Source organism: Nomascus leucogenys, chromosome X, assembly GCF_006542625.1.
Source record: "Nomascus leucogenys isolate Asia chromosome X, Asia_NLE_v1, whole genome shotgun sequence".
Lineage (NCBI taxonomy): Eukaryota > Metazoa > Chordata > Mammalia > Primates > Hylobatidae > Nomascus > Nomascus leucogenys.
In genome coordinates this window covers 38,904,169-38,920,026 of record NC_044406.1, presented here as the reverse complement: position 1 = coordinate 38,920,026, position 15,858 = coordinate 38,904,169, and the positions used below count along the sequence as shown (strand labels likewise).

The 15,858-nt window shown below is 46.3% G+C and overlaps 1 long non-coding RNA gene across 1 annotated transcript in view; it reads left to right on the top strand.

Moving 5' to 3' along the window:
* The first annotated feature begins 5,455 nt into the window (after positions 1-5,455).
* LOC105738158 overlaps positions 5,456-15,858 on the top strand; it is a 30,883-nt gene continuing 20,480 nt past the window's right edge. Inside the window, exons 1-3 of the long non-coding RNA XR_004028708.1 lie at positions 5,456-5,603; positions 5,719-5,793; positions 10,756-10,892. This is a non-coding gene — a long non-coding RNA (uncharacterized LOC105738158). The remainder of the gene's footprint in view (positions 5,604-5,718; positions 5,794-10,755; positions 10,893-15,858) is intronic.

Sequence of the window (15,858 nt, the reverse complement as noted above, 5' to 3'; positions counted from 1 at the left end):
GCAGTATTCTGCAACATGCTAGTTGCGGGGGTTTGGCGGGTGGGGGGCGAGCTCCGCCAGGCCGCAGAGACGTTGCGTCAGACCAATGCGGATCATCCTAGCCAATGGCAGGGCGAGGCTGAGGAGGCCCCTCCTCCTCCTGGCGCCCGCAGCAGACCCAGCCAGGTAGCAAAGGGCTTCCCACGCCTTCCCCTCTGGCGCATGCGTATTATCAGTGATTCATCTTTTAATTTATAGTGCGTCAAACCTTTCCTCGGGCTTAGAGTGAGCGGGGCGTGGGGAGCCAAAGGAATTCGTTTTCCTCATTCGCATTTAGTAAAAATAAAACAAAAAACGACTTCGGTCCGGATATCACAGCCCAATTATGCAGGAGCGCTCTCTTGCCTTTGGGAGGGGGTGCAGAGTCCCTAGAGCTGGGCTTGGGGGAGAAGGCAGGAAACGATAGCTCAGGCAGAGAAGTATCCGTCGAGATAAAGGAAAAACAAAGGGAAATTAACTATGTAACTGTGCGAAGGGGTGGAAACGTGGGGAGTTGGACATCTGAAAAACGGGCTTTATCCGGGAGACTTGGAAAGGCTGAGTTATATTAAATTTAGATACATAAATTTTATCTTGATGGGCGCCAGAAATATTTCCCAGATTTGTTCTGGATCGCAATAACTTTTATTCAGACATCCGAGTCGGTCTTTTATAACATATCTCCCGAACTTTCCATCCAACGCCTTTATTTTGCTGGAAGGCTTCAGATATGGTTAGATTTGCGTTTTAGAGAATGCCCTCTGCTGGCTGCCAGGAGAACTGACTGGAAGGAAGGAGAGCAGTAAGGAAATAGACGCTAGACTTCAGGTGGGATTGGCAAAATGGGGGCGGATATGAGAGGTTTTTAAAATAAACTTAATTTCAGAACAGTTTTAAATTTACAGAATTATTGTGAAGATAACAGAGAAGTCCCGTATGTCCCACAGCCAGTTTTCCTTATTAACAGTTTACGTTAGTGTGATACATTCGTCACAATGAACCAATATCAGTACATTATTATTAACTAAGGTCCATACTTTATTCCAATTTCCTTAGTTTTAACTTAATGTCCTTTTTCTGTCCCAGGATTCCATGCAGAATAGTACACTATATTTAGTCGTCTTGTCTCCTTAAGCTCCTCTTGGCTATGACACTCTCTCAGGCTTTCCTTGTTTTTGATGACCTGGAGTCATTTGAAGAGTACTGGTCTGGTATTTTATAGAATGTCCCTTAATCAAGATTTGTCTGATGTTTTCTCTCATGATTAAACTGAGGATATGAGTTTGGGGAAAGAAGACCACAGAAGTCAAATGTCATTCTCACTAGATCATATCAAGGGCATGTACTATCAATGTGATTTATCACTGTTGATGTTAACTTTGATCACCTGGCTGAGGTAGTGTCCGTCAGGTTTCTCCACTATAAAGCTACTCCTCTTTCTCTTTGTCCATGCTGTACTCTTTGGAAGGAAGCCAAGTAAGTGCAGCCCGTGCTTAGGGAATGAGGAGTTATGCTCCATTTCCTTGAGAGGGAAGTATGTACATAAATTAATTGGAATTCTTCTGCAAGAGCAATTTGTCTATTCTATGAGAGCTTTTAAGATGTTGGACTCGACAGGCTTTAGATATGGAAGGAGAGGGATTGAGAGGAGTCAAGATGACTGCCAGGTTGGTGTGAGACCTTTGGCAAGGCCCCTTCCCTCTCTGGGCCTCTTCTGTGAGATGGTTGGAATACCAGATCCTTGACATGTCTCTCCAATGATTCTGATAAATGTTTTGGGGGGGACAGAATGGAGGCTTTGATGTGCTGTCAGAGGTGGGTAGGGAGGACTGAGGCCCAGAAAGGGGAATGTCTTGCCCAAAGTAACACAATACCTCAAGGCCAGAGCTGAGAGTGCAGGATCCTATAGAAAAGAGACATCTACATGCAATATCTGGAGCCAACCCCAATGAGTATGCGGTGAAGAGGAGGGGAGGGGAAAGCAGCAGGGGCAAAGGCAATGGAGTAGGCCGGAGTAGGCCACAAAGAGGTCAACCTGCCAAAGGATCCCAGCCAATCAGAGCCAGAGTAGCCAGTCTGGTTACTCTTGCCTCAGTCTGCCCTACCTCACAACATGACTCTCCTTGTCCTCTGTAGAGGGCCTCAGTTTTCCCATCTATAAACTGAGGCTTATCGTGCACGGGGATCAGTCCAGGAGAAGCAACCTGCCTAAGGTCTCAAGACAGAGTCTAGCCTTGAAGCAGGTCTCTGAAGTCTGGCCTTCATTGTGCTCTTCCCTGATTCCTCTCTGTGCCCCCAATCAAATCCCCAGCCCCTCATCCTGGCATTTGAGACTCTTCTTCACCCACCCTGTTAGAGAGGGCCTCTGGTCTTCATCTTCAGGGATGCTCTTAAGAGTCAATCATAGTATTCTAATATAGTTGGCCAGGGTGCTCATGTCCTTGGCTGAGCCATGTGAGGACAGGATGTTCTTTGCCCAGAGTAACATCTTGTTCCCTGTGCCCTCACTCTTCAGTCTGGACCTCCGAAAGGGAGGGCTGTTCTAGGTCTTTAAAGTCACATCTAGCTCCAAGATACTGTCTTCGCTGAAGGCCAGATAAGACAGGCCCCACTGGCTGAGACCTTAAACAGAAACCAGGAGGATGAAGAGTCATGGGTCCAATGTGCCCTAGGGCCTGTTCCCATGTTGAAACTACTTGTCTTCATATGCTTCCTAGCTTGCCCTCGCTCCTTTGCAGCAGAGGGCTCTGCTCCTGGGTGGGAGGTTCCTGGGATTTCCTGGGACCAGACCTTTAAAGTGCTACCTACTTCTGTGAGCAGAATCGGATTGGCAGGGACAAAACTAGATTCAAGAATGTCCCTCCTTCTTAGGTGACCCAAAGGGCTGGCACTGGCTCCCCCAATTGGGGGTGTGCAGGATAGTTGGGAAGGAATCCTATTATTCATTCAGTAAACACTTATGAGTACCTACTGTGCGCCTGAAGTACTGAACTGGGTGATAGGGATACAGCAGGGAAACAAGATAGAGCAAGTCTTTTTTTTTTTTCTTTGTTGCCCAGCCTGGAGTGCAGTGGCACAATCTCCACTCACTGCAAGCTCCGCCTGCCGGGTTCATGCCATTCTCCTGCCTCAGCCTCCCAAGTAGCTGGGACTACAGGCGCCTGCCGCTGCGCCCGGCTAATTTTTTGTATTTTTAGTAGAGACGGGGTTTCACCATGTTAGCCAGGATAGTCTCGATCTCCTGACCTCGTGATCAGCCCGCCTCGGCCTCCCAAAGTGCTGGGATTACAGGCGTGAGCCACCACGCCCAGCCGATAGAGCAAGTCTTTTTCCTGCTGGAGCCTAGAGTTCAAGACAAATATTCTTAATACTTTTTGTGCCATGGACCCCTTTGGTGATCTAGTGAAGCCTAATGGGACGTTTTCTTTTTCTTTTCTTTTTTTAGATGGAGTCTCACTCTTGTCGCTCAGGCTGGAGTGCAATGGTGCGATCTCGGCTCACTGCAACCTCCACCTCCTGGGTTCAAGCAATTCTCCTGCCTCAGCCTCCCGAGTAGCTGGGATTACAGGCGCCCACCACCACGCCTGGCTAATTTTGTATTTTTAGTAGAGACAGGGTTTCACCATGTTGGCCAGGCTGGTCTGGAACTCCTGACCTCGGGTGATTCACCTGCCTCCGGCCTCCCAAAGTTCTGGGATTACAGGCATGAGCCACCATGCCCCACCGGACCTTTTCTCAGAAAAAAAAAAAAAAAATTGTTTAAATTTATAAAATAAAATATCTAGAATTACAAAAGAAATTGATTACATTGAAATATAGTTATTAAAATATGGAAAAAGCAAATATGTGCCATAGTATAATCGTATATGTACTCCCCATTAATCCATTAAATCATAAGATTTAATGGAGGGTCTAATGACTATCATGATTTTAAAATAATGATTGAAATTATATGATTTTCAAGAGATCTGCAACATCTATAATGTGATATGAAAATCTCTGATTTCTATTGGTGACAATCAGTACTGCTACTACTGCTGCTACTATGCCTAATTACATTCTTTATTGAAAAATGCTAAATTTCAGTTAGAGGAGAGGGAAAATAAAGATGTAATTTTATTTTATTTTTTTGAGACGGAGTTTCACTCTTGTTGCCCAGGCTGGAGTGCAATGGTGCGATCTCGGCTCACCCCAACCTTCGCCTCCCAGGTTCAAGCGATTCTCCTGCCTCAGCCTCCCTAGTAGCTGGGATTACAGGCATGTGCCACCACGCCCGGCTAATTTTGTATTTTTAGTAGAGACGGGGTTTCTCCATGTTGGTCAGGCTGGTCTCGAACTCCGACCTCAGGTGATCCGCCTGCCTCAGCCTCCCAAAGTGCTGGGATTACAGGCATGAGTCACTGCGCCCATCCATAAAGATGTAAATTTGTTCCCATCCAAATTCATGGACCTCTTCAAACCCTGTCCCCAGCCTCCATTAGAGGTCTGTAGAATACAAATTAAGAACCCTTGCAAATAGGAGGGTCCTCCCCATCTCTCCTTCCTTCTTAAACAGCTTTCCTTTGGAAGCCTGGGATTTATTCTGGGTCTTACTGCGCCGACTGCCGGCGGTGTACCGTAAGAAGCCGCAAAGACGGGGCGGTGGTGGGGAGTGGTAGCGGGAAGAGGCCGGGCCGGAGTGCGCGAGGGGTGGGGCCTGGCTGTGTGACTTCAAGCCAGTCAGTTTGCCTCTCTGGGCCGTAAGTTCTGTCCGCCTGAACACTGGGAAAGAATTGGGAGGAGAGAACTTAATTATTTATGGCCCAGGCAACTGATTTATATATGTCTTCTCATTTAATCCTCACACATTGTGAGGAAAATTTTAAAACATCTTTCCATTTCCAGATGGTTAAACTGAGGTTCCTAGCGAGGTTGTCACTTGACCAATGTCTCAGCAGGTATCAGGGACTGGTGGGTGACACGCCACATCCCCATAACCACCTCATCCTCCATGCATGGAATAAGGAACTCTGCTCACTTTGAGCGAGAGAAACCTGGCTTAGGAATCTCTGCAGATGAGTGTGGAACTGTGAGAAACTGGGGGCAGAATCGCGTCTCTTAGCAAAGCGGTGGCAGTGCAAGGTGGCTTATGGAAGCCAGGCATCTCGATTGTTCAGTGACTTGGCGCCTGGCGTGCCTTCCGGCTTCGCGCCTGCGTATTCCCAACTAGCCCCCCTGAAGCCCTGTCGAATAGACCGGCAAAGGGCCATGACAAGCACTCCTTTCCTGGCCAATCCTATTAAAGGGTGGGCTTGGCTCTTTAACCAATCAAAGTCCCCCGAAGGGGCGGAGTTTTCCTCGGTTTGGCGCTAAGCCTCGGGGGTAAAAATAAAATGTTTCCATCCCCAGCCAATCCCTGGAAAGGCAGAAGGGCACTCCTCCAATGGGAGCCGGGGAGCCGTCGGTAGCGGCGTAGGCCCGTGCCCCTGCTCGCGCTGCAGCCCGTGGAAGGGTTCCGTCCAGTGTATCCTTCAGATCTTGCTGTAGGCCTCTCGTATCTGTGCGCGCGCAGCAGGGGCGGCGGCGGCGACGGCCGGAGGTGTACGGTGAGAAGCCATAAAGACGGGGCGGTGGGGGGAGTGGCAGCGGGAAGAGGCCGGCCGGAGCGCGCGAGGGGTGGGGCCTGCGCGAGCTTTTATTTGGGCGGCCTCTCAACCCTAGGTCAGCGGGTTGCGGAGGATCGTGCGGGTAGCAAAGGGAGGCCGAGTGCTCCTGCGGCTCCCAGACGGCAACCAGGTGAGTACCCTGCGGAGCGGTCGGTGCCCGTTGCTGCCCGCCGCGGCCCCACCTCCCACCCTCAGTGTCTTTCGAAACGGTTTCATGCAGGTCTGCAGCTCACGTGATCGTCTGCGTGCGTATCTGTCTTTGCATCCCCTCTCCCATCTCTGTCTGTCTGTCCCACTTTTTGAGACGTCGTAGACATAAGATGCTGAATCCTGACCAGTTTAAACTAGCTGTGAGACCTTGAGCTATCTCCTTCACCAACCTGGGCCTCAGTTTCCTCATCTGTCAAATGGTGGTCTGATAATCTGTACCTGAGACAATGCATGTGCATTACTTTGCCCTGCACTCGGTCCTTAGAAAATTTTCAATAAATAATGACTATCTTGATTGAAAAGAATATTGTCTCTCTTGGTTTCTGTCTTTTCTCTGTCTCTGACCCTTCCTCCATTGGATCTTTCTGAATGCTTCTGTCTTTCTCTGTTACTGTTTTTCCTCTTTTTACCAGTCTCTTTCTCAACCCTAAAGAGGTTAGAGGTGCATAGTTTATAGCAATAGGTTTACCCCCGAGGACATGAGCTTAGCCTGGGGCTCCGACCTGTTCTGTGGGTAAAAAATGGAGCCTGGCTTTGGGTTGCTTCTGGTCTCATTGAAGAGAGAACTCTCTTTGCTCCCCAGCCTACTCTGTTAAACAGGTAGAGACACCCAAAGTTGGGAGCAACTTAGATTAAAAACCACTTTTTAATAGCCCCTTATCCTGTATGATGTTAGTCACCACAAGAAGCCCACAGATCTCCTGGTTACGTCTCCATACAGCCCTGGACATCCTATTTTCTGTTTCCATCCTGAAATCCTTTAACCAGGCCTTAAGGAACTCACCTTCAGTTATCAGCAAAATTCCCTCCATTCTCATCCTGGCTTCTGAATACTCCCTTTATTTTCTTGCTATGCTTTGGTCGTTCTCATACCTGTTGGACCCAACATTGCTTTTTTTTTTTTTAATAAGGTGTATTTTGAAATGCTTCACTATTCTAAAATGAAATGGATAGAAAATAGAATCTGTCTAGACGCATAATTCCCTGAAAACCAATATAATGCCCTAATTGTAATATAGAGAGTAGTAAAGGAAGAGTAATATATAATATTATATTATGCATATATATGCAAAGACTGGGATATGACTCCACTAGAAGACATAATGAAATGGTCTTACACTTAATGATAGTGACAGCTACATGTGTGTTGATTGGTGATTCAGAAGCCACAGGTAGAGTGACACAGTTTTCCTAAATAATGAACAATTCTTCACAAAGTTCTAAACAAAACAATGTGGAAGAGTTTCTCAGTTTATATGGTTGTTAAATTTCTGGAAAAATCAGTATATATTAATATCCATGATCAGACCCTCTTAATCTCCCTGACCTTATCTCCCACCATTCTCCCCCCTTGCTCACTCTATCTACCCATGCTGGCCGCCTTACTATTACTTGAACACCTTAGGCACACTTCTGCCTCAGGGGTTTTGCATTCCGTGTATCTGGAATGCTTTTTCCTCAAATACCCACAAGGCTCAGGCCCTTGCTTCCTTCAGGCCTCTACTCAGCTGTCACTTTCTCAGAGGGCCCCCCTGACCATCCTGTTTAAAATTGCAGCTCTCCCCTAATATGCCCCTGCTCTGTCTGTTGGTATTCTACACCTTTTTCAGTGTGGCATTAACTGCTTAGTATGTTTGCTGTTTATTGTCTGACTCTCCCACTCAATTATAAGCTCCAGAAGGGCAGGGATTTTTGTCTTTTTTGTTCTATGATATATTCCTATTACCTAAAATAGTGCTTGACACCTAGTAGACTTTCTCAATGAATGTTTGTTGAATAATAAAAGAACAAATGAACAGGTTTTTCACCTATATTACTGGTGAGATATTCTAAAGTTGTATGCGATGTGGTATGATTCTTTGTGGTGTGGAGCTGTCCTGTACACTGCAGAGGGCTGAGCATCCCTGGTCCATAGCTAGGGTTGTCACTGATGATCTCCAATTATTGTCACAGTCAAAAATGCCCCCCAAACAGGGCCGGGTGTGATGGCTCACGCCTGTAATCCCAGCACTTTGGGAGGCCAAGGTGGGCAGATCGCCTGAGTCCAGGAGTTCGAGACCAGCCTGGCCAACATGATGAAACCCTGTCTCTACAAAAAATACAAAAATTAGCCGGGTGTTGTGCACGCCTGTGGTCCCAGCTACTTGGGAGGCTGAGATGGGAGGATTGCTTGAGCCCAGGAGGCAGAGGTTACAGTGAGCCAGGATTGCACCACTGCACTCCAGCCTGGGTGACAGCGAGACCCTGTCTCAAAAAATAAAAAATGGGTCGGGCACTGTGGCTCACACCTGTAATCCCAGCACTTTGGGAGGCCGAGGTGGGTGGATCACCTGAGGTCAGGAGTTCGAGACCGGCCTGGCCAACATGGTAAAACCCTGTCTCTACTAATAATACAAAAATTAGCCAGGCCCACGTGGTGGCGCATGCCTGTAATCCCAGCTACTCGGAAGGCTGAGGCAGGAGAATCACTTGAACCCAGGAGGCGGGTTGCAGTGAGCCAGCCTGGGCAACAAGAGCGAAACTTTGTCTCAAAAAAAAAGAAAAAAATGCCCTGAAACACCCTTTAATTGTCCAGCCCCCACCTCTCAGTGAGAACCACTGCTTAAGTAGCAGCCTGGCTTTCCCCTGAACACTCTATCCTCCCGGCAGCCCTCTCATACCCTTCTTACCGGGAGACTGGGTAGTGAGGGTGAGGGTGGGTGTGCTTGCTCCTAGTTACCCTTTCCAGACATTCTCCCTCCTCAAACAACACTTTTTTCACTTGTTTTAAGATTTTTTTTTTTTTTTGAGATGGAATCTCACTCTGTCACCCAGGCTAGAGTGCAGTGGCACAGTCTTGGCTCACTGAAGCCTCCGCCTCCCAGGTTCAAGTGATTCTCCTGCCTCAGCCTCCCGAGTAGCTGGGACTACAGGCATGCACCACCACGCCTGGCTAATTTTTGTATTTTTAGTAGAGACAGCGTTTCACCATGTTGGCCAGGCTGGTCTTGAACTCTAACCTCAAGCGATCCACCCGCCTTGGCTGCCCAAAGTGCTGGGATTACAGCTGTGAGCCACCGGGCCCAGCCAAGAATTTTTAAACTTAAAATAATTTCAAACTTTTAAAAAGCTTCAAAAATTATACAAGAATTCTCATATATTCGTCACTTAGATTCCCCACGTTAAGAAATTATATAATTACAGGCTGGGTGCAGTGGCTCACACCTATAATCCCAGCACTTTGGGAGGCCGAGGTGGGCAGATCACCTGAGGTCGGGAGTTCGAGACCAGCCTGGGCAATATAGTGAAACCCTGTCTCTACTAAACATACAAAAATTAGCTGGGTGTGGTGGCGCGTGCCTATAGTCCCAGCTACTTGGGAGGCTGAGGCAGGAGAATTGCTTGAACACAGGAGGCAGAGGCTGCAGTGAACCGAGATCATGCCACTGCACTCCATCCTGGGTGACACAGTGAGGCTCTGTCTCAAAAAAAAAAAAAGAAATAAATATATAATTACAGTTTAACTATCAAAACTAGAAAATTAACATTGGTACATACAGGCATATCACAGGTTCAGTTCCAGACCAACACAATAAAGCAAGTCAGATGAATTTTTTGGTTTCCCAGTGCATATAAAAGTTAGGTTTACACTGTACCATAGTCTATTAAGTGTACAATAGCATTGTATCAAAAAAAGTATTTACCTTAATTTAAAAATACTGTATTGCTAAAAAATGCTAAAGATCATCCCAGCCTTCAGCAAGTTGTAATTTTTTGCTGGTGGAGGGTCTTACCTCGATGTTGAGGGTTGCTGACTGAGCAGGGTGGTAGTTGCTAGTTGGGGTGGCTGTGGCAAATTCTTAAGATATCAATGAAGTTTGGCACGTTGACTCTTCCTTTCACAAAAGGTTTCTCTGTAGCATGTGATGCTGTTTCATAGCATTTTACCCGCAGTAGAACTTCTTTCAAAACTGGAGTCAGTTCTCTCAAACCCTGTTACTACTTTGTTAACTAAGTTTATGTAATATTCTAAATCCTTTGTTGTCATTTCCACAGTGTTCATAGCATCTTCACTAGGAGTAGATTCCATCCCAGGAAATCACTATTTTGCTCATCCATAAGAAGTAACTCCTCATCTACTAACTTTTTTTCTCTTTTTTTCTGAGACAGGGTCTTGCTCTGTCACCCAGGCTAGAGTGTAGTGGCGCGATCATGGCTCACGGCAGCCTCGATCTCCCAGGCTCAAGCAATCCTCCCACCTCAGCCTCCCAAGTAGCTGGGACTATAGGTGCATGCCACCATGCCCAGCCAATTTTTAAAATTTTGCAAAGGTGGGGTCTTGTGTTGTCCAGGCTAGTCTCGAACTCCTGGCCTCAAGCAATCCTCCTGCCTCAGCCTCCGGAGTAGCTGGGACCACAGGCATGTGCCACCATGCCCAGCTGTTTTTTTCTTTTAATTTTTGTGGAGACAGGGTCTCACTTTGTTGCCCAGGCTCCATTAAAGTTTCATCATGGGCCTGGCACAGTGGCTCATGCCTGTAATCCCAGCACTTTGGGAAACCAAGGCAGGTGAATTGCCTAAGGTCAGGAGTTTGAGACCAGCCTGGCCAGCACGGTAAAACCTTATCTCTACTAAATATACAGAAAAACGAGCCAGGCGTGGTGGCGGGCACCTGTAGTCCCAGCTATTCAGGAGACTGAGGCAGGAGAATCCCTTGAACCTGGGAGGCGGAGGTTGCAGTGAGCTGAGGTTGCACCACTGCACTCCAGCCTGGGCAACAGAGCGAGACTCCATCTCAAAAAAAAAAAAAAAAAAGTTTGATCATGAGATGGTAGCAATTCAGTCACTTCTTCAGCCTTAACTTCTAATTCTGATTCTCTTGTTATTTCTGCCATCTCTGCAGTTGCTTCCTCTACTGAAGTCTTGAAACCCCTGAAAGTCATCCCTGAGGGTTGGAGTTAACTTCTTCTACACCCTGTTAATGTTGATATTTTGACATCCTTCCATGAATCACAAATGTTCTTAATGGCATCTAGAATGGTGAGTCCTTTCCAGAAGATTTTCGATTTACTTTTCCCGGATCCATCAGAGGAATCGCTGTCTATGGCGGCTATAGCCTTATGAAATGTATTTCCTAAATAATAAGACCTGAAAGTCAATATTACTCCTTGATCCATGGGCTGCAGAATGGATGTTGTGTTAGCAGGCATGAAAACAGCATGAATCTCCTTGTACATCTCCATCGGAGCTCTTAGGTGATCAGGTGCATTTTCAATGAGCAGTAATATTTTGAATGGAATCTTTTTATCTGAGTAGCAGGTCTCAATAGTAGGCTTAAAATATTTAATAAACTATGCTATAAACAGATCTGCTATCATCCAGGCTTTGTTGCTCCATTTATAGAGCACAGAGTATATTTAGCATAGTTCTTAAGGATCCTAGGATTTTCAGAATGGTAAAATGAACACTGGCTTCAAGTTAAAAGTCACCAGCTGCCTGAGCCTCTAACAAGAGAGTCATCCTGTCTTTTGAAGCTTTGAAGCCAGGCATTGACTTCTTTCTAGCTATAGAAGTCCTAGATGGCATCTTCTCCCCATATAAGGCTGTTTCAGCTACACTGAAAATCTGTTGGCCAGGTGTGGTGGCCTCACGCCTGTAATCTCAGCACTTTGGGAGGCTGAGGCGGGTGGATCACCTGAGGTTGGGAGTTCGAGACCAGGCTGACCAACATGGAGAAACCCCGTCTCTACCAAAAATACAAAATTAGCTGGGCGTAGTGGCGCATGCCTATAACCCCAGCTGCTCGGGAGGCTGAGGCAGGAGAATCACTTGAACCTGGGAGGCAGAGGTTGCAGTGAGCCGAGATCATGCCATTGCATTCCAGCCTGGGCAACAAGAGTGAAACTCCGTCTCAAAAAAAAAAAAAAGAAAGAAAGAAAGAAAATCTGTCGGCCGGGTGCGGTGGCTCACGCCTGTAATCCTAGCACTTTGGGAGGCAGAGGCGGGCTGGTCACGAGGTCAGGAGTTCGAGACCAGCCTGGCCAACATAGTGAAACCCTGTCTCTACTAAAAATACAAAAATTAGCTGGGCGTGGTGCGGGCACCTGTAATCCCAGCTACTCGAGAGGCTGAGGCAGGAGAATCGGTTGAAACCCAAAGGCAGAGGTTGCAGTGAGCCGAGATCGCGCCACTGCATTCCAGCCTGGGCAACAAGAGCAAAACTCCATCTCAAAAAGAAAAAGAAAAAGAAAAAGAAAATCTGTTGTTCACCAACTATCTTAGGTAGATTTTTCTAGATAACTTCCTGCAGCTTCTACATCAGCATTTGCAGTTTCACCTTGCACTTTTATGTTACGGAGATGGCTTCTTTCCTTAAACCTCATGAACCGACTTTTGCTAGCTTCCAACTTTTCTTCTGCAGCTTCCTCACCTTTTTCAGCCTTCATAGAATTGAAGAGAGTTAGGGCCTTGCTCTGAATTAGGCTTTGGCTTAAGGAAATGTTGTGGCTGATTTGATTGTCTAGCCAGACCACCCAAACTTCTCTCCATATCCACAATAACACTGTTTCACTGTCTTATCACTCATGTGTTCACTGGAGTAGCACTTTTAATTTCCTTCAAAAACTTTTCCTTTGCATTCACAACTTGGCTAACTGTTCGGCGCAAGAAGCCTAGCCTTCGGCCTCTCTCACCTTTCAACATGCCTTCCTCACAAAGCTTAATCATTTCCAGCCTTTGATTTAAAGTGAGAGATGTTGAAGGCCGGGCGCAATGGCTCACGGCTGTAATCCCAGCACTTTGGGAGGCTGAGGCGGGAGGATTGTGTGAGCCGAGGAGTTCGAGACCAGCCTGGGCAATATGGCAAGACCCTGTCTCTAAAAAAATAAAAAATAAAGTGATAGATGTTGAGACACTGCTTTTCACTCGAATACTTAAAAGCCATTGTGGGGTTATTAATTGGCGTAATTTCAATTTGTTGTGTCTTGGATAGGGAGGCCCGGGGAGAGGGAGAGAGACGGAGGAATAGCCAGTCAGTCGAGCAGTCAGAACATACATATTTGTCATTTCAGTTTGCCATCTTACATGGGTACAGTTCATGGTGCCCTAAAACAATTACAAATAGTTACACCAAAGATCACTGATCTAGGCAGGGTGCGGTAGCTCACGCCTGTCATCCCAGCACTTTGGGAAGCCGAGGTGGGTGGATTGCTTGACCTCGGGAGTTCAAGACCAGCGTGGGCAAGATGGTGAAACTCCGTCTCTACAAAAAATACAAAAATTAAGCTGGGTGCTGTGGCGTGCGCCGCTAGTCCCAGCTGCTCAGGGAGGCTGAGGCAGGAGAATCGCTTGAGCCCAGGAGGCAAAGGCTGCAGTCAGCTGAGATCACGCCACTGCACTCCAGCCTAGGTGACAGGAGTGAAACCCTGTCTCAAAAAAAAAAAAAAAAAAAGATCACTGATCACAGATCACCATAACAGATATAAGAAAAGGGTTGAAATGTGAAAATTACCAAAATGTAAGACAGAGACACTAAGTGAGCACATACTGTTGGAAAAATGGCACTAATAGATTTACTCAATACAACTGCCACAAACCTTCAATTAGTAAAAGACACAGTATCTGTGAAGTGCAGTAAAGTGCAGCACAATAAAATGAGGTATTGCCTGTACTCTTAACAAAACTACAGGGTTTATTTAGATTACATCAGTTTTTCACTAGTGCCACTTTTCTTTTCAAGGATTCAGTTCAGGCTCCCACATCACATTTAGTTATCATGCCTCCTTAGGCTCTTCCAATATGGAACAGTTCTTGAGTCTTTCTTTGTCTTTTATGATTTTGATCATTTAGAAGACTCCTGGACAGTTATTTCATAGAATTTGGGTTTGTCTCAAGTTTCACTGTGATTATATTCAAGTTATGTAATTTTGGTGAGAATACCGCAGAAGAGAAGTTATGTCTTCAGTGCTTCCTATCAGGAAGCATGTGATGTCATTTTGTCCTGATACTGGGTTTGTTGACTTTGAGTCCTTGTTTAAGGTGGTGTCTGTCAGGTTTTTCCACTATAGTTCCCCTTTTTTCCTTCGTAAAATACGTTGGGATTATATAAATATCAACAACCCTGTTATAAATCTCATATCATCAGAATATACCATCAGCTACCACTCTGTATCATCATATACAGACATACACCCATATCTGCCCGTCATTACCATTTCTAGATGAGTTTAGCTATGATCTCACTGTCATTCTCTTTAACACTGGTCCAGTCCTAATTCTTGGTGATTTTAATATCTTTGTAGCTGATCCTTCCAATATTTTCATCTATCAGTTCTGTGATTTGCCACCCTACAATGATCCTGCCTTTTAACCCCACCTCAGCTACCTACTCCAATAGTCTGACCCTTGTTTTTTTTTTTTTGAGACGGAGTCTCACTCTGTCACCCAGGCTGGAGTGCAGTGGTGCAATCTCAGCTCACTGCAGCCTCCGCCTCCTGGATTCAAGTGATTTTCCTGCCTCAGCCTCCAGAGTAGCTGAGATTACAGGCGCCTGCCACCACGCTCAGCTGATTTTTGTAGAGACAGCGTTTCACCATGTTGGCTAGGCTGGTCTCGAACTCCTGACCTCAAGTGATCTACCCGCCTGGGCCTCCCAAAGTGCTGGGATTACAGGTGTGATCCACTGCACCAAGCCTGACCCTTGTTCTTGTCAGTACCTGTGACTGCATTGTTTTCATATTCTCAGTTTCAGGCATCCTGTTCTCTAGCCAGTACCTCTTATTTTTCTAGCTCACACCTACTAGTACTCCAACTCCAGCAATCCCTCAATCCCACTGGGACTGAACATTTTCAATCCCTTTCACTTCCCCCATGCTCCCATGTCCCTCCTTTAATCAGCTTAGATTCCATGACCCATCGTTACAATCATTCCTGGGCGGACAGTCTCACTTCCCTTCACCCTCTGCCACTTCAGCGTACTTACCATCCACTTTACCGGGCACTGCCTCAGCCCTGGTTAAATCCAGCTCTCTACCTGCTCCATTGCATTTCCTTTCCTACCCTCCTAGATGATGATTGTTTCATACCTTCTCTCCTGAAATCCTCAACATTTCCTCCCCTGTCCTTACACTCAGGCTTCCTAATTGACTGAAAAAATGAAAACCATTGGAATAAAACATCTGCAGATTCCCACCACCACATCCAACCACCACACAGCATCTGTATCCACATACTCTGCCTTCTTCTCTGTTCTACATAAGCTGCTCCTACTGTCATCAAAATCCAGTCTCTCCACTTTGACACTCCATCCCATCCTCTCTCACCTACTTGAGGACACGGTTCCACCAGTTTTCCCCTCTCTCTACAAGATCATTCTTATTAGCACACAGACATTCTATTACTTCTTCCATCTTTTCATTGCAACTTCATTGAGATACATGTCGCATACCATCTAATTCACCTTTTATTTATTTATTTTTGAGACAGGGTCTTACTGTATTGCCCAGGCTGGACTTGAACTCCTGGGCTCAAGTGATCCTCTGGCCTCAACCTCCTGAGTAAAATTCACCCTTTTAAAGGGTACTGTTAAAATAAGAATAAATATTATTATAAATAAATAAATGTATACTGTTCAGTAGTTTTATTTATTTATCTTTATTTTTTGAGACAGACTCTCGCTCTGTCACCCAAGCTGAAGTGCAGTGGTACAATCTCGGCTCACTGCAACTTCTGTCTCCCGGGTTCAAGTGATTCTCCTGCCTCAGCCTCCCGAGTAACTGGGATTACAGGCGCACACCACCATGCCTGACTAATTTTTGTATTTTTAGTAGAGACGGAGTTTTGCCATGTTGGCCAGGGTGGTCTCAAACTCCTGACCTCAAGTGATCCACCCGCCTCGGCCTCCCAAACATGGTCAATTTTAGAACACTTCACCCGCCCACCCCCACCAAAGAAGCTTCATACTCATTAGCAGTCACTTCCCATTAGTCTTCTCCCCAGTCCTAGCCAC